This window comes from Dendrobates tinctorius, unplaced genomic scaffold (assembly GCF_039654945.1).
Source record: "Dendrobates tinctorius isolate UK_male_01 unplaced genomic scaffold, ASM3965494v1 ptg000171l, whole genome shotgun sequence".
NCBI lineage: Eukaryota > Metazoa > Chordata > Amphibia > Anura > Dendrobatidae > Dendrobates > Dendrobates tinctorius.
In genome coordinates, this window is record NW_027361838.1 from 8,946 (window position 1) to 23,307 (window position 14,362).

The 14,362-nt window shown below is 47.5% G+C and overlaps 1 protein-coding gene across 3 annotated transcripts in view; it reads left to right on the top strand.

Annotated features, from left to right (window-relative positions):
- The first annotated feature begins 303 nt into the window (after positions 1–303).
- Positions 304–14,362, top strand: part of SS18 (SS18 subunit of BAF chromatin remodeling complex) — a 97,432-nt gene continuing 83,373 nt past the window's right edge. For 2 of the 3 annotated variants that reach the window (XM_073550812.1, XM_073550813.1), the window contains exon 1: positions 304–322. The gene's annotated coding sequence lies outside the window, so the exon portion shown is untranslated. Of the gene's footprint in view, positions 323–2,925; positions 2,947–14,362 lie in introns of those variants that run through there. The other variant, XM_073550818.1, reaches the window with a different exon arrangement.

The window sequence follows — 14,362 nt, forward strand, 5'->3', positions numbered from 1 at the left end:
CGCTGTGTTTCTGCCGGCTCCCCTCAGCGTGACCCTAGCCCCCTCCATAGCCGGGAAACGGGGCTTGTTTTCAGCGTAACGTATGGCAGTGTTCACACTCCTGTGCTGAGGACGCTACACTATCTGGAGGGGCCGCAGGTCACATGTGGCTCTGGGCAGGCGCCCACTGTACAGGAAAAGCCAGACAATAAAGAGGTTGGCCACTACTTTTACATTGATGCCGGGGTCTGACACTTGGCACTCCTGCCGGCCAGAAGTGTGGAGCTGGCAGTCTGCTTGTAGTGACCTGGGCTTGTTACTGCACATTCCGCCTCCCAGTCAGGTAACTACAAAGCTGTGGGCCCCCACCGATGCTAAAAATACATGCACATCTCCGCTCCGTCCACCTCGTACACACACGGCTCCGCTCCGTCCACCTGGTACACACATGGCTCCATATGGACCTGCGGCCCCTCCAGATAGTGTAGCGTCCTCAGCACAGGAGTGTGAATGCAGCCATATGCTCCGCTCTGTACACCTCCTACACACACGGCTTCTCTCCGTACATCTCGTACATGCGTGGCTCCGCTCTGTACACCTCCTACACACACGGCTCCGCTCCGTCCACCTCGTACATGCGTGGCTCCGCTCTGTACACCTCCTACACACACGGCTCTGCTCCGTCCACCTCGTACATGCGTGGCTCCGCTCTGTACACCTCCTACACACACGGCTCTGCTCCGTCCACCTCGTACATGCGTGGCTCCGCTCTGTACACCTCCTACACACACGGCTCCGCTCCGTCCACCTCGTACATGCGTGGCTCCGCTCTGTACACCTCCTACACACACGGCTCCGCTCCGTCCACCTCGTACATGCGTGGCTCCGCTCTGTACACCTCCTACACACACGGCTCTGCTCCGTCCACCTCGTACATGCGTGGCTCCGCTCTGTACACCTCCTACACACACGGCTCTGCTCCGTCCACCTCGTACATGCGTGGCTCCGCTCTGTACACCTCCTACACACACGGCTCCGCTCCGTCCACCTCGTACATGCGTGGCTCCGCTCTGTACACCTCCTACACACACGGCTCCGCTCCGTCCACCTCGTACATGCGTGGCTCCGCTCTGTACACCTCCTACACACACGGCTCCGCTCTGTACACCTCCTACACACACGGCTCCGCTCTGTACACCTCCTACACACACGGCTCCGCTCTGTACACCTCCTACACACACGGCTCCGCTCTGTACACCTCCTACACACACGGCTCCTCTCTGTACACCTCCTACACACACGGCTCCTCTCTGTACACCTCCTACACACACGGCTCCTCTCTGTACACCTCCTACACACACGGCTCCTCTCTGTACACCTCCTACACACATGGCTCCGCTCCGTCCACCTCGTACACACGTGGCTCCATATGGACCTGCGGCCCCTCCAGATAGTGTAGTGTCCTCAGCACAGGAGTGTGAATACAGCCATATGCTCCGCTCTGTACACCTCGTACACACACGGCTCCGCTCTGTACACCTCGTACACACACGGCTCCTCTCTGTACACCTCGTACACACACGGCTCCTCTCTGTACACCTCGTACACACACGGCTCCTCTCTGTACACCTCGTACACACACGGCTCCGCTCCGTACACCTCGTACACACGCAGCTCCGCTCCGTCCACCTGGTACACACGTGGCTCCATATGGACCTGCGGCCCCTCCAGATAGTGCAGCGTCCTCAGCACAGGAGTGTGAATACAGCCATATGCTCTGCTCTGTACACTTCCTACACACACGGCTCCTCTCTGTACACCTCGTATACACCGCTCCGCTCCGTCCACCTCGTACACGCACGGCTCCGCACATCTCGTACACATGCAGCTCCGCTCCGTCCACCTTGTACACACGTGGCTCCATATGGACCTGCGGCCCCTCCAGATAGTGCAGCGTCCTCAGCACAGGAGTGTGAATACAGCCATATGCTCTGCTCTGTACACTTCCTACACACACGGCTCCTCTCTGTACACCTCGTATACACCGCTCCGCTCCGTCCACCTCGTACACGCACGGCTCCGCACATCTCGTACACATGCAGCTCCGCTCCGTCCACCTTGTACACACATGGCTCCATATGGACCTGCGGCCCCTCCAGATAGTGCAGCGTCCTCAGCACAGGAGTGTGAATACAGCCATATGCTCCGCTCTGTACACTTCCTACACACACGGCTCCTCTCTGTAGACCTCGTACACACAGCTCCGCTCCGTCCACCTTGTACACACGCAGCTCCGCTCCGTCCATCTCGTACACACGTGGCTCCATATGGACCTGCGGCCCTTCCAGATAGTGTAGCGCCCTCAGCACAAGAGTGTGAATACAGCCATATGCTCCTCTCTGTACACCTCGTACACACAGCTCCGCTCCGTACACCTCCTAGTCCGCTCTATACACCTTGTACTCACACAGCTCCGCTCCGTACACCTCCTAGTCCGCTCCGTACACCTCCTACACACAAGGCTCCACTCTATACACCTTGTACTCACACAGCTCCGCTCCATACACCTCCTACACACACGGCTCTGCTCCGTCCAAAATTGTACACAGCACTGCTACATCCAGGGCCGGCGTTTGGGACAGGCAGACCAGGCAGATGCCTTGGGCCCCCACCTACAAAGCGGGCCCCCTGCGTCTGCAGCCCATTTATCAAGTGCCCGGAGGGTGTACAGCAGTGAATAATGCTTTGCATTGCTCTGAAGTCTTGACATGTCTCAAAGCCCCTTGAGCCCCCCTGTCTCTTTCTCCCTGCAGTTACGTTAAAAGTTGAGGGGGAGGGGCCGATTACAGCATAGTGACAGCGCAGGAAGATGCCCGCAGCTCTGTATGTCTCCTCCTGAGTCCTGATCATGACTGCTCCTAGCACTGTCCTGAGAATGGATATGCCTAAGTGAAGCCACAGAACCTGGTAAGAGCAGCAATAACAGGTCAGAGTGCAGTGATTTACTCACTGTGGTCCAGAGCTCTGTGCTGATTGCTGCAGGATCAGGTTTCACAGCCACATACAGCAGCGATCAGCATCAGCTCTGACCACAGTCACTAAATCACTGCTTGTAATGTGGCAGGGCGACCTCCTGTCACTACTGTCTGGATGACACAAGACAGGGATATTGTCTGCTGAATCAGGGGATTTATGATATAGAAATAAATGAATTCCCATGTGAAATAATAAGGGTAAACCATACATATACAGTATATAGTACTAGTACAGGTGTGCATTTGAATCAGCGTTTTTGGTGCATTTTTTTTGTTTTTGCTGCCAAAGCCAGCTCTCTTGGCAGTAAAAACACTGCTTCCAAAACACCCATTTTTTAGGGTATGTGCAGACGATCCGGAAATGGCAGCACTTTGGACGCAGCGGACATCTAAAGTGCTGCCATCTTACGCAGGTGATTCGACATGTGTTCATCCCATCCACTATGCTGTAACATCTGGCCGCTGCGGATGTACGCAGCATCCAGAGTTTACTGATTGTGGACACAGACCCTTAGAGCTTTTGCTGTTTTTTTTTTGTATAGTATTCATTTTGTCTACAGTACATGTTTGATAAAGTTTGTTTTATTCACTAAAAACAGCGAAAAACAACGTTGCGACATTTGCAGCTTTCCTAAAACTTTTTCATTGCTTTCTACGGGTGAAAAAAATTGCTGAAAGAAGTGACACGCTGCGGATTTAAAAAATGCTGCAGTTGTGAAATTCAGTCAGGAGAAAATAAAAGGGTGTGCAGGAGAGCACTGAAAATCTCAGTCTTTGCTTGTGCTGTAAACTTCTTATTTGCAGAAGAAAAAGCTGCAAAAATTCTGCATATGACCGTGGCCAAAAGCGGCTTTTTAAAGTGCCAGCAAAACATATGAGATTTCCGAAATCTCCAGCATGCGCTTGTTTTTTTCTGATTGAATTTCAGAACTGTAGCACTTTTTAAATCTGCAGCGTGTCACTTCATTCAGTGTGTTTTCACCTGTAGAAAGCAATGAAAGAATATAAAAAAAGAAAGCTGCAGATATTGCAATGGCATTTTTCGCTGCAATTTTTTAGTGGTTTTGGTGAATTAAACTATTAAGTGTCGTTTACATGTTTAGTAATTGGTCAGTATTTCACATCAGGATTTGTAATGCAGAAACAGCAGTGGAACAATCAGAGGAAAAGTATAATAGAAACACATCACCACTTCTGGATTTCTCACCCTCCTGGTTTTGACTTGCACATACTGATGTGAAATATTGACCGAATACTCAATGTGTGAACGTGGCCTTAAACATACTGTAGACAAAGCAAACATCCTCACTTTAAAAAAAGCTGAAAAAAGTGTAAAGAACACCAGAAAACAAGCTGAAAAACAGGTGTTTTAAATGCAACATTTTTACTGCCAATAGAACAGGTTTTGGCTACTGAAAAAAAATGCATGTGAACATAGCCATAGCATTTCAGAGTAAGACTATCTGTGGTGTTACATAGGACTGCAGGTGACGTCTACTACATTATCTGTTCTCAGAGAGTTATTACTGCTCTCTCTGGTGTTGCGTAGGATGAGGTCACAGTCATGTGACTGGTCACGTGAGCAGGGAGGGCTTCTGTTCTGGAGTGTGCTGTGTATAGAGGGAATTGTATGGCGATCAGTACACAGTCCCTTCTGAAATTACAGGTGGGCGTGGCGGCTGATTTGCAGTGCAGGAAAACAATCCCGCAGGTGGGAGTGTCAAAATCTGGACTGTCCCGCTGGATCCAGGACGGTTGGGAGCCCTGCTGTTATCTGCAGTGTTAAAAAAAAAAAAAAAAAAGAGGGGGTTGGGGAACAAATCTTTGTCTTTTGGGCTTGGGCCCCCCAATCTTTTCTGACCCTAGCAACGCCCCTGTGTAATGCCAATAGTGGCAGACCCATCGGCCGATATAAGGCCCCTGAATATGGGGGCCACAGTGCCAGCACTGGCTCCAGGCCCCTCTGCCAACTGTTCATGTAATGTAAACTAAATGTATGATTTTACAATGTTAGCATTTGGGGCCCCACTTTAAACTTTTGCCTGGGGCCCCACTTTGTCTAAAACCGGCCCTGGCTACATCCACCCTGTAAACCTCTCCTGACCCCACACACAAACTTTACCTCATCCAGCACAATGACAACCTGCACAGCAGAGTCCTGCAGACACCGAGGCCCCTGATCATGTGACCCCTGACTCCTCCCCTCCTGTGACCTCATCACAGGTCCTGTGCACACATTAGAGAAAATAGCCTAGCAACGTCATTGCAGGCTGTGAGGGACTGCGGTGGGTCTCTGCGGGAGGGAGAGGATGGGATGCATGGGGGGGCGTGGCGGCTCAGTGCAGTGCGGGAAAAATAGACTAGCAGGTGGGGGGGGGTCAAAAACGGGATTATCCCATTGGGAGATATGCCTGCCGGGCCCCTGACTCCCCCTGGGCCCCGTCGCAGTGGCGACTGCTGCGACCGTGGTAGTTACGCCCCTGCCGCCTCCTATTGAACTGAATAAGAGGCAAATATTGTAGTACCCGCTCCACAGCACTTCTGGCCAGGAGCTGGTTGGCGGGAGCGCCAAGTCCCGTACCCCAGCCGATCAGCCTGAGGATAGGGCATCAATGTAAAAGTATGAGGCCTAAAAGTAGTATTTCAGAAGTTTTTCACTTTTAGGCCTCATACCCATTGGCAATTAAAAAAAGGTCCGATTTCTGGACTGGAAAAAAGGGTGGAGTGTTATGCCAATGTCATGCGATTTCTATGCGATTTTTTTTTTTTTTTTGTTTTCCATCCTTTTTTTTCCCCAGCCACTCTTTTTCTACAGTCATTTACAGGACCATTTACAGTGTCCTATACCACAGAATGGTGATGTATCCGTTAAAAACGGATGGTCCGTTTTTGGTCCGTTTTTTAATCGCACCCATTCACTTCTATTGTTTAAAATTGCTGCAAATCGCAGCATGCTGCGATTTTTTTCTCAGACCGATTTTGGCTGAGAAAAAATTTGCAAGTGAGATGTCACCCATTGACTAACATGGGTCAGAGTGCAATCCGATTAAAAATCGGATTGCAATCGGCCGATTTAATCGCCAATGGGTATGAGGCCTTACTGACAAATACATCAAGTTTGTGTAAAAACCTTTATTTTTCAAGTCTTCGACCCTTTGCTCTGGCAGCTGGGTATCTCCTGATTGATGACCGCCTGTTCTTGTCTAATCAGTGCTTTTCCTTGCACTTATTGAGGATTGGTCATTGCTTTTAGCCGCGTTTCACTACGCATGCGTCGTTTTGGCATTTGAGGTGGGGCGTGGCTAACGCAACATGTTGCAATTTTGGAGGCGGCAATTTGCCGCCTCCATACGCATGCGACCGCTTGCGGAAGGAATGCGTCGAAACAATGCATTACAGTCTATGATAACGCATGCTAACGCTAGTACATGCGTTCGCTAGCGTTTCCGTACGCATGTGTTTTTCCTGATTAAACTTGTCTAGACACTGGTTAGCCACCCCCCACACAAAATAGATAAAAAGAGGGGCTGTTCAGTCATTGTCCATTACTCTCAAGACACTGGAGACAGCAAGACTTTACATTACTGAATTCCAGGCAAATGTAAGTATACAACCTAATGTCTGTGTGTCTTTTGTAATTTAACTCCCTGCAGTCTGTAATGTTCTGTCTCTGTCTTGCAGCACTCTTCAGCATGGCCTCTAGCCCTGAGCAGACAGGGCAGGACAGGATTCTGACGTGAGTATCTTTGCAACTATGGTTGGTAAGTATCACTGTACATATGTGCCAAAATCATGTTTTTTCTTTTACAGAACACTTCATCAAGTGGCCAGGAACCACACCAGCAGGAGCAGGTCAAGCAGAGGGAGGCACAAGGACCCGTGGGCAGACGGCATATAAGTTATTTTTTCTTTGAATGTTGCTAGTTTTTCTGGCTTTTTTTTTTTTTTGGGGGGTGGGGGGGATTTTCCTTGTTTTATCTTGACAACAGTAATGTTTTTATTTCATTTCTAGGTTCCACAGCAGGAGGAGGACTGATCTCCTCATCTCCCTCGTTGATTAGAGAGTTGCCCTGTGGGACACCCGGCTTGGTGACCACTCGGAAATGGTGGTGCTTCGGCGGCAGTGGAATGAGGTGGCCAAAGAGCTGATGGATGACTGGGACAACGCTACGCCAAGAGCCAGAAAGGACTTTCGTAAGTATTGCAATGTTGTCTGACACAGCAGTGAACCTGTAAAGGTCGGGATCACACAACCATGTGTGATGCGATAAACTCCTGCGAGTTTCTCGCATCACACATGGTTGTGTGATCCCGGCATAAAGTGCATTGTTTAACCCTTTTTTTTATCCCCCTTCACAGTGACCAAAGTCAAAACCCGGTGGCGTTCAATGAAGGATCGCTCCAATAAGGACCTCAGGCAGGAGAATCAGGCTCGCAGTGGCAGTTGTGGTGGTGCAGCAAGGCTCAGGAAGAACAAGTATCACCATATGCTGGCTTTCCTGAGGCCCGTCCTTGCTCAGAGAACGTAAGTATTTTTGTGTTGTGTTCCCTAATCTGATTTTTTTCTATTCCACAGGAGATGGCGCTTGCACAATATATTGTTTTGTGGTACTAATGTTTGGCTTTTCTTTTCAAAGCACCTGGAGCAGCACCCTGGAGCCTGGTTCGTCCTCTGGAGCGGTCCTTCAACGAACAGCCTCGGAGCAGTCCCAGCCATCCACCAGCGACGCAGAAAGTAGGCCTGCGTCACAAGCTGAAGAACAGGCAGCTAACCCATCAGGCCTTCCCCTGTCCCAGGCCTCCTCCACCTCTTTTTTTTAATGTTTGGTCTTCACGACAACGGCAGAAGGCCTCGGACAGGACAATCATGCCTGAGTTTCTACACTTGAGCTCGGTTTTCCAGGATGGCATGAAGTCGATGGTAGACTGGATAGTGTTAGGAGCCATGTTGACACACTTTTCCAGTCTGTCCACCAGCGACTTGACCGTCTGGAATTCGACATACAGTGGCCAGCACATCATTTTTTTATGGCCATTGAACGGGGCATTGCGGAAAACCTTACGCCTGAACTTCAGCTGAATGTGATGCAGGCCTGCAATGCTGCATACGTTCAGGCTATGCAGCAGACTCGGTTGTACCCGCTGGCACCGGTATTTCCCACTGTGCCACTAGTTACCCGGTTCACAGCTCTACCGAGTTCTGCATACCCCTGTATGGCCACCACCGTGCCCAGTCCTGCCGCACTTCACTACAGCGCCTCCACGATGCCGAGTGCAGCTGAGAGCCACTCCACCACCACACCTAGTCCTGCTCGGATTCCCACTGCCACCATCACCTGGAGTCCTGATCCTGCCCAGCCGTCCACCGCCACAAGTACGCAGGTTCCGGCTACATCAAGGTCGTCCACCAGCTCATAGATTGCGGGTCCTACTGCGTCCACCGCCACCACACCTTCTCAACCCACCACTCCAAGGCGAAGAAAGTCGAGCAGCCACCCAACACATGGGAGACAGAAAAAAAAGAAAAGGGAACAGAGACAAGACAGTGGTGCTCCCTCCACCACCCTCACCTCCCAATGTGTCTGTTATGTCCAATTTGTCCCTCCCGTCTAATTTGTCTCTCCCGTCCCATGTTTCCACTCCTAATGTGTCCACCTCCATCCTTGATCTCCCAGACCCCACACATCTATTAGCCGCTTCCCCTGGTACCCCCTTCAGCATCCACCCCAAGCCAATCCTCCTGTCTGCACACCCCCCTGGTCCGTAACATTTCCCCCTCAGTATGTAAAAATATATATATATATACACTCACTGGCCACTTTATTAGGTACACCTGTCCAACTGTGTGTTAAGACTTAATTTCTAATCAGCCAATCACATGGCGGCATCTCAGTGCATTTAGGCATGTAGACATGGTCAAGACAATCTCCTGCAGTTCAAACCGAGCATCAGTATGGGGAAGAAAGGTGATTTGAGTGCCTTTGAACGTGGCATGATTGTTGGTGCCAGAAGGGCTGGTCTGAGTATTTCAGAAACTGCTGATCTACTGGGATTTTCACGCACAACCATCTCTAGGGTTTACAGAGAATGGTCCGAAAAAGAAAAAAAATCCAGTGAGCGGCAGTTCTGTGGCCGGAAATGCCTTGTTGATGCCAGAGGTCAGAGGAGAATGGGCATACTGGTTCGAGCTGATAGAAAGGCAACAGTGACTCAAATTGCCACCCGTTACAACCAAGGTAGGCAGAAGAGCATCTCTGAACGCACAGTGCGTCGAACTTTGAGGCAGATGGGCTACAGCAGCAGAAGACCACACTGGGTACCACTCCTCTCAGCTAAGAACAGGAAACTGAGGCTACAATTTGCACAAGCTCATCGAAATTGGACAGTAGAAGATTGAAAAAACGTTGCCTGGTCTGATGAGTCTCGATTTCTGCTGCGACATTCGGATGGTAGGGTCAGAATTTGGCGTAAACAACATGAAAGCATGGATCCATCCTGCCTTGTATCAACGGTTCAGGCTGGTGGTGGTGGTGTCATGGTGTGGGGAATTTTTTCTTGGCACTCTTTGGGCCCCTTGGTACCAATTGAGCATCGTTGCAACGCCACAGCCTACCTGAGTATTGTTGCTGACCATGTCCATCCCTTTATGACCACAATGTACCCAACATCTGATGGCTACTTTCAGCAGGATAATGCGCCATGTCATAAAGCTCGAATCATCTCAGATTGGTTTCTTGAACATGACAATGAGTTCACTGTACTCAAATGGCCTCCTCAGTCACCAGATCTCAATCCAATAGAGCATCTTTGGGATGTGGTGGAACGGGAGATTCGCATCAGGGATGTGCAGCCGACAAATCTGCGCCAACTGTGTGATGCCATCATGTCAATATGGTCCAAAATCTCTGAGGAATGCTTCCAGCACCTTGTTGAATCTCTGCCACGAAGAATTGAGGCAGTTCTGAAGGCAAAAGGGGGTCCAACCCGTTACTAGCATGGTGTACCTAATAAAGTGGCCAGTGAGTGTATATATTTTCAATAAAAATGTTTGTTGTTTGCCCCATACCACTGTTTGTTCTTTGTGTCGCCGGCAACTTACACCGTGCGCCGGCAACACACAAATCGCCGTATAAACACACTGTTTTTTTCCACCTCATAGCTCCATGAAACACAATTTTTTTTTATTTTGGTATTGTCTCTGTCATGGAAAACCTATGTGGTGGAAAAAAAACAGAGGCCTGATGCTCCTCACCCCAAAAAAAAGGTAAACAACAGAAATGGTCAGGGGTCTGCAATACTCACCTGCCCAAGTACTATTACACTCAGGATGCTGTATTTTTTGGCATCTTGAGTGCAGTAGTTCTGACACACGGGCTGGTGAGTAAAGATATGAAGTACATTTCCTCCATCTCTTCAGTGCGCATTAATCTATTGGACTATAGATTAATGCAGACTGAAGAGATGATGGCGCTCATGAGAACCAACCATAGCACTGACACATAGAACAGGTGAAGTGTAAAGCATGGGGACATAAAGTAAACAGGTGTTGTACAAATTTTTTTTTATGTAACATAAAACATTTAAAATACAGGTAAACATTCAAAGGCCATAACATTACATACAATTTAAACATTAAACCATTGCATCTTGCCATGCCACACGTCCAACCTCAGAAACAAAGTAGTCTGTAAATGTATCCCTCATTTCGGCAACTTCCCTTGTTGTCCTCAGAGGGTGATGCTGGTAATCTGGCAATGGGTTAGCAACTGGTTTGTCTAGTTCGAAGGATGGTCGCTCTTTAGCCATTATGTAATTGTGGAGAACCACACAAGCCTTGATGACTTCATCGACTGTTTGAATTTTAAGATTAATTGCTGTCCCTAGAATGCGCCATTTTGAGACAAGAATACCAAAGGCGTACTCCACAGTTCTGCGGGTCCTGGTCAGTCGGTAATTAAAAATCCTTTTTGTGTGGTTCAAGTCCCGACTGGAGTATGAAAGGCCTCATCCCCAACCACAACAAATGGCATTGGCGGGCCTTGAATGTTGTGAAGAGGTCGTGGGAGGGGGAAATTAAAAGTATTGGTATATAACCGTTGGCCCATGTCCGTTTTTAAAGGTTTGGGAGTCATTTCCACGGCCAAAAGAACCAATGTCGATGGCAATAAAACTACAGTCTGTGGCTGCTATGGCCATGAGCACTAAAGAAAAGTATTTTTTAAAGTTTAAGTAATCCACTTCGAGACGGTTTTGTTATCTTAATATGTTTCCCATCCACTGCTCCCACACAGTTGGGGAAATTACAAATTTCCCTGAATTTTTCAGCATTTTCCTGCCAGATTTCCATGTTGGGTAGGGGGATAAATTCATGACTAAGCACGTCCCACAAAGCCCGGCAGGTGTCCGCAACAATCCCAGAAAGGGTGGAAAGGCCTATCTGGAACTGGAAATGGAGCGATAATAGGCTCTCTCCGGTAACCAGAAATCTGCCAAACAGAAAAAGAAAACATTTTTATGAATAATAATATTAACGACAAGGGGTTTTGCCCCCCCAAAAAAGGGACATTGCAGAACAATATTAATTATGACAGGCGTGCATTTATTTTTAAATATTACGCACCTTTCTGTCTCCAGCAGACGTTCCTCAGCTGGAATAGCTCTACGGAGCTGGGTGTCCTGTCTGATGATGGCTCCTTCTACATGACCCAGCAATTCCTGGAAGCTCTCGAGACATCCACGTGTAATCAAACTATTTGTCCGGATTTTCACGGAGCTCACTGAATAAGGAGTGGTAGGCTCTATGGCTCTCCCGGACTTCAAGAATGGGGTGTTGACAAAAGCGTCAACGCCATCTTCTCCTTCTTTCTCTTTCCCTTTCTTGCTCACAAGCAAAGGCTAGAGCCAATTTGATATCCAAATCCAGTTTAAACAAGAAACTCTCCTTGGGAATATCCATCTTGACGCAGGATACAGCCTCAAAATCTGCTGTTTTCAGCTCTACAAGGGTCTATATAACAAAATCCCATGAGACATGCCCATTGGGCGTGGCTTGTCTCCCAGAATATCTCCTGGAAAAAAATTTCCAAATGGGAAGCATGCACATAAAAAAACGCATGCAAATGCATAAAAACGCAGCGTTTATTTGACATCTTGTGTAAGATGATGCAGCTAAAAACCGCTGCATTTTTAGGCATTTGCATGCATTTTTGCATGCGTTCATGGTTGCGGACGATACGCTGTGGACTCAACCACAAATGTGAACCTAGCCTTGGCTGTCACTTTTGCCTTGCGGTCTGGTCTCCATCATGCTGGAGAAAGCATTATTCACCACATTGCTACTGGATTGTTGGGAGAGTTTGCTCTTTGAGGATGTTTAGTTCTCATTCTTTATTCCAGGCAGTACTCTTAACCCCTTAGCGACAGAGCCAGTTTGCAGCTTAATGACCAGGCCAATTTTTACAATTCTGACCACTGTCCCTTTATGAGGTTATAACTCTGGAACGCTTTAATGGATCCTGCTGATTCTGAGATTGTTTTTTCGTGACATATTGTACTTTATGTTAGTGGTAAAATTTCTTCTATAAGTCTTGTGTTTATTTATGAAAAAAACAGAAATATGGCAAAAAATTTTAAAATTTTGCAATTTTAAAACTTTAAATTTTTATGCCCTTAAATCAGAGAGATGTGTCACATAAATTTCTTAATAAATAACATTTCCCACATGTCTACTTTACATCAGCACAATTTTGGATGCAAAGTTTTTTTTTGTTAGGAAGTTATAAGGGTTAAAAGTTGACCAGCGATTTCTCATTTTTACAACAAAATTTACAAAGCCATTTTTTTTTTAGGGACCACATCATATTTAAAGTCATTTTGAGGGGTGTACATGACAGAAAATACCCAAAAGTGGCACCATTCTAAAAACTAGACCCCTCAAGGTGCTCAAAACCACATTCAAGAAGTTTATTAACCCTATAAGTGCTTCACAGGAACGAAAGCAATGTGGATGGAAAAAATTAACATTTAACTTTTTTTTGGAAAAAAAATAATTCAGAACCAATTTTTTTTATTTTCACAAGTGTTAAAAGAGAAAATCAACCACAAAATTTGTTGTACAATTTCTCCTGAATACGCCGATACCCCATATGTGGGGGTAAACCCCTTTTTCAGCACACGGCAGAGCTCGCAAGGGATGGAGCACCGTTTGACTTTTTCAACGCAGAATTGGCTGGAATTAAGATCGGATGCCATGTTGCGTTCGGAGAGCCCTTAATGTGCCTAAACAGTGGAAAACTCCAACAAGTGACCCCATTTTGGAAACTAGACCCATTAAGGAACTTATCTAGATGTGTGGTGAGCACTTTGAACCTTCAAGTGCTTCACAGAAGTTTATAACGTAGAGCCGTGAAAATAAGAAATCCATTTTTTTTCCACAAAAATGATCTTTTCACCCCCAAATTTTTATTTTTACAAGGGTAACAGGAGAAATCATACCCCCACAGTTATTATGCGATTTGTCCTGAGTACGCTGATACCCCATATGTGGGGAGGAACCACTGTTTGTGTGCATGGGAGAGCTTGGAAGGGAAGGAGTGCCATTTTGGAATGCAGACTTTGATGGAATGGTCTGCAGGCATCATGTTGCGTTTGCAGAGCCCCTGATGGGCCTAAACAGTGGAAACCCCCAACAAGTGACTCCATTTTGGAAACTAGACCCATTAAGGAACTTATCTAGATGTGTGGTGAGCACTTTGAACCTTCAAGTGCTTCACAGAAGTTTATAATGTAGAGCCGTGAAAATAGGAAATCCATTTTTTTTTCCACAAAAATGATCTTTTCACCCCCAAATTTTTATTTTTACAAGGGTAACAGGAGAAATCATACCCCCACAGTTATTATGCGATTTGTCCTGAGTACGCTGATACCCCATATGTGGGGAGGAACCACTGTTTGGGCGCATGGGAGAGCTCGGAAGGGAAGGAGTGCCATTTTGGAATGCAAATGGTCTGCGGGCATCATGTTGCGTTTGCAGAGCCCCTGATGGGCCTAAACAGTGGAAACTCCCAACAAGTGACTCCATTTTGGAAACTAGACCCATGAAGGAACTTATCTAGATGTGTGGTGAGTACTTTGAACCTTCAAGTGCTTCACAGAAGTTTATAACGTAGAGCCGTGAAAATAAGAAATCCATTTTTTTTCCACAAAAATGATCTTTTCGCGCCCAAATTTTTATTTTTACAAGGGTAACAGGAGAAATCATACCCCAACAGTTATTATGCGATTTGTCCTGAGTACACTGATACCCCATATGTGGGGGGGAACCACTGTTTGGGCGCATGGGAGAGCTC